Below are 5,325 nucleotides of genomic sequence, written 5' to 3' on the forward strand. Positions count from 1 at the left end.
AGGCCAATTGGCATGTTGGGAAGACCAACGAGGTAACCTGTCCGTCAAGAAGCGGGAAGGGAGAGAGAGAATCAATGGGAAATGGTCACTATCACAAAGGTCGCCGTGTGGTGACCAGTGTAAGAAGGGAAGAGAGAGGGAGAAGAAAGGGAAAGATCAACGGCAGAAAAGGTACCGTGACCAGCACTGAAATGAGTAGGGGAGCCATCATTAAGCAGGCACAAGTTGTGGTCTGTAATAAACTGATCTAAGAGAAGACCTCATCTAGATGGAAATGCACTGCCCCACAAGGGATGATGAACATTAAGATCCCCCAGAAGGAGGAAGGGAGGAGGAAGTTGCTGAAGAAGGGCAGTTAAGACAGCAGGTGTAAGAGTCCTGTCAGGAGGGAGATAAAGATTGCAAACCGTGACCTCAGAGTCCAGGTGGACCCTAACAGCAACCGCTTCCAATGTAGTTTGAAGAGGAATCAACAATGTCCATACGGACCAATGTACAAACACGACCACAGGCCCGCAAGGGTCTGACCCGATTTCGACAGAAAACACTGAACCCACAGAGGGTCGGTGAGTGATCATCAGTAAAATGAGATTCCTATAGAACCACACTAGCTGCACAGTAAGACGAAATAAGGGATTTCAATTCCGGAAGGTGAGTGTAGTATTACAATTCCACTGGATAACCACAGAATGATGATTTAAATGGGGGTTGAACAGGCTAAAGTAAGTCATACCACCATGTCACCACCCGTCACCAACAAGGAGGAGGCGACATCCATGAACGAAAGGTCAGAATCTGGTTGTGAAGCCGGGGATGGGACCTCTGGTGATACGAGAGGCTGTTTGTCCCAGGACTTATGTTTCTTCTTCTTTTCTGTTTGAGATCAAGGAGGGCTATGTGGGATAAAGGAGCCAGCTGCAGCAAGATCGGGAACAGAAAGAGATCGGTTCTCACGCTTGTTGCGTGGCAGCAGACCTTTGGCCTGGAAGGTGCCAGGAAGGGGCATCCCGGGAGGGGTGCCCTCGACCGGCAGACGCCGAAGGAGTGGGACACTTCTCCGGCTGGGGAGGGGGAGCACCGCCCAGAGGAGAAGGTGTGGGAGCCACGGGGGGGGGGGGGGGGGGGAGGAGAGGGGTCCTGGAGTAAGGAAGGGAGAGGAAGGGGTGAAAATGTAACTAAAGCATAACTAGACGTCATGGACACAGGGTGAATATGTGTATTTTTCTTACGAGCCTCTGTGTAGGTTAAACGATCAAGGGACTTATACTCCTGTATCTTCTTTTCCTTCTTATATACTGGGCAATCTAGTGAATGTGGAGAATGATTTCTATGACAATTAACACACACAGGAGGGGGAACACAGGGACTCCCCTAATGGAGTGGACATCCACAGTCACCACAGAGAGGGGCCTGCGAACAGCGGGGAGACATGTGTCCAAAACGCAAGCACTTAAAACACCTCATAGGAGGTGGGATGTATGGCTTCACATCACATCAATAAACCATAATCTTTACTTTCTCAGGGAGGGTATCCCCTTCAAAGGCCAGGATAAAGGCACCAGTATCAATGCGATTGTCCTTAGGACCCTTCTGAACACGCCGAACAAAGTGAACACCCCGCCGTCTGAGATTGTCCCGAAATTCCTCATCAGTTTGAAGGATGAGGTCCCTGTGAAAAATCACACCTTGAACCATATTTAGACACTGGTGGGGGGTAATGGACACAGGAATTGTGCCATGATGGGTACGGGCACGAAGGGCTGCAGACTGGGCAGCTGAAGCAGTTTTGATCAGCAACAAACCCGACCGCACCTTGCTCAGGGAGTCCACTTCGCCAAACTTGTCTTCAATGTGTTCCACAAAGAAAAAGGTTTGGTATTGGTGATAGTATCCCCATCAGTCCTGATGCAAACCAGATAGCGGGGGAAAGGCTTTGCCCCTAGCCGACGGGCCTGACCCTCTTCCCATGGGGTAGCCATGGAAGGGAAGGCCGAAGCGGCAGGAGAAGCAGCACTAGAAGAATCAGTTCCACGTAGAGAGACAGCTGCAGAAGAACGGCCAGAGTTCTGGACCCGTATATGTTTCATTTGCATAGCGTCTGCCCTGATACCACCCACTCCCATCAGGGGCTCTCCTCACAGGCGGCACCCAGCTACAGCAAGGGCCGTCTGGCACGGCGGCGACTGCCGGGAGTTCCGATGCTCCAGGATGACGAGCAACCACTCTGAGGCTTGCATGAGGAGGTCACAGCTCAGGTATCAGAAGTGTGATCCCTGTGTGTTCAGGGGGCTCAACCAAAAGGCTACATAGCGACCCCACCACACGGGCTGGCTACCGTGCTGGCTATGCACCCTAGGATCAGACAACGATGTGAAAGAAAAGGTGGAATGTCCTAGGAGGGCACACATCAGAGACACTAGGTAAGGTGCTCTTCCCCAAATGGCTCACATTACGGAAGAGAAATTTAGTAATGGAGGTCAAACCCCAGAGGGAGACCAGGGCATGCCAAAAGGACGTGGTGATTATGCAACAAAGGTAAATTGCAAAACCAACATAACCAGGAGGATAGTGGGGGGCCAACATAAGCAAGGACACCAAGAGAGGGAGAGGAGAGGGCAAGGCGGAAAGAGCAAGGAGAGGAAAGGAGAGGAAGGGGAGGGAAACGCAGCCCTGGAAAGAAGGAAGGCTGCAATAGCTCGGGGCCCCATGCTCACCACGCACGTATCCACAAAAGATTTGTGGACCCCCTGGGGGGTTGTTCAGAAGTACAATGCAGTGGTCTCTCTGGCATGTATGTATGTCCAGCAGATCACTGCATCACACCTCTTAAGAAAACAAGCAGTGCAATATTGTATCTTAAGTAAAAATCTTGTCAAAGGCATATTGTATCCCATTACAGTTGCACAACAGTGAAAAGTTTCTGTACATCACAGCATTATCAGTTAATAACAACAGATTGCTGCCCACCCTGTATGTTTATGATTTCCATTGTTTCTTTTATGTTAATGCATGAATGTCCTAGATCTTTCATCCCCTCTACGCCATGCATCACTGTTCATGAATAACAAACATGGAAAGCAAATAACACATTGTGCACGTCACACATGCAAATCCAATGCTCTTCACACACTTTCATACTAAATTTCCTCATATTCCCTTTTTTACCACCACATACAACCTTTTGACTTACAAGTGTAGTAATCTTAACTAAATTGAATATATTAATTTTACAAATATAAATTGAACTGTTTAAATGTATTTAAAATTTTATAATTGAAAGTTTATCATTATTTAGGGGGAAAAGAAGCACAGAGCAGCAAGAATCAAATGTGAGCTGACAAACTGCCAGCTGGTATGCTTGACCAGTGCACCATGTGCACCATGTGCTAGATATGTCAAGTATTGCTCACAAATCCCTCATACTTTACTCACAAATTATTAGAGGGGATTTTACATTTTTTATGGCCCAGTAGAACATATACTGAATACACCATGTTGCTTTCACAGTACCTGACAGACATCTTCAAAGAAAAATACTGACTTGTGAATAACATCATGCCCATAGTGCCACCAGGGACAATGTCACATCAGAGCATGTGCAATCGAAACAAACAGTTGTATCGCTTTTTTGAGTTGATCATAGTGTGGATGACCATTTCAGCACTTGACACTTGTTTCTGGTTATCGTATACAGAGCACTACAAAAACATTTTTTCGTCCATTTTATTTGCACACCAGCCACATTTTATGAGAAATGGTATAATTTTAGTGCAATATTTACAGTTTTTTTTTGTGGTTTTAGGGCGCACAACTACAATGGTCTTTGGTGCCCAGACTAAATTATGAATGCACTGTGAGGCACAATGTTAAAACAGCAACTAAAAATGACATCACTATAAAAGGCACATTAACAGGCAAGGGATTAAAAGAAAAAGCATAATCAAATGTCCTTAGACAGGTTTGTCAAGTGGATAAAATGAAGAACGCGAGCAGCTGCTCCTGGGTCATCTGCTAAAATTTCATGCAGAGTACATGGCAGGCCAAGATCAATGCGCAGTGTATTAAAATTCGGAGAGGACATTAAAATGTGGCGTACCATCAGCACTTGCCCACATGGGCAGAATGGCGTCGGCACAGCCATCAGCAGATGACGGTGGCTGATCCAATCCGAAACCAGGCCAAAACAACCTCCTCCCACCGAGAAGAGCGTGAAGAGGTCGTCCAAGCCATGGGGAGAGGTTTCAAGGCCAGAAGCTTGTTTTCAGTAAGTGTAGACCAATCGGCATGCCACAGCGATAAAATGTGCTGACAAATGACCGTGCTAAAATCAGATGAAGGCACACAACAAGAAGCTGTCTGAGGTTGGAGGACCCCAGCCTGGGCCGCGGAATCTGCAGCTTTGTTCCCAGGGATACCGACTTGGCCAGGAACCCACATAAAGGTAACCGGAGAACCATCGTCCGCCAGCTACTGAAGAGAGTGTTGGATCCGGTGCACGAAAGGGTGAACCGGATACGGATCACTTAGGCTCTGGATGGCGCTCAGGGAATCATAGCAATGACATAAGCAGAATGTGGGTGGTGGCAGATGTAAAGAACAGCCTGATAGAGGGCAAATTGCTCAGCTATGAAGACCAAACAATGGCCATGGAGCCGGTATTTGAAACTGTGTGCCCCGACAATAAAAGAACACCTGACACTGTCATTGGTCTTAGAGCCATCTGTATAAATAAAGATCATATTAATGAACTTCGAACATAGTTCGACAAACCGTGAGTGGTATACCGAAGCTGGTGTAACCTCCTTTGGGAGCGAGCTGAGGTCAAAGTGAACGCGAACCTGAGCCAGGAGCCAAGGTGGCATTTGGCTCTCGCCCACTCTAAAGGTTGCAGGGAGTGGAAAATCACGTTGCTGAAGGAGGCGACAAAAGCAAACTCCAGGGGGTAGCAGGGCAGATACATACAACCCGTATTGACGGTCAAGAGAGTCATCAAAAAAGGAACTATAAGATGCGTGGTCAGGTGTTGATAATAGTCGACAGGCATACCGACAAAGCAGTATATCATCCCGGTAGGTTAGTGGCAATTCACCGGCTTCAGCATAAAGACTCTCGACGGGACTAGTATAGAATGCCCCGATCACAAGACGTAACCCTTGATGTATAGAGTTGAGGCGGCGTAAGATGGATGGCCATGCAGAGGAGTATACAAAGCTCCCATAATCCAGCTTTGAGTGGATGATCGACCGATATAGACAAAGTAGAACAGTTTGATCTGCTCCCCACGACGTATCGCTGAGAACACCGAGGACATTTAGGGAACGGGCA

This window comes from Schistocerca cancellata, chromosome 4 (assembly GCF_023864275.1).
Source record: "Schistocerca cancellata isolate TAMUIC-IGC-003103 chromosome 4, iqSchCanc2.1, whole genome shotgun sequence".
Classification (NCBI taxonomy): domain Eukaryota; kingdom Metazoa; phylum Arthropoda; class Insecta; order Orthoptera; family Acrididae; genus Schistocerca; species Schistocerca cancellata.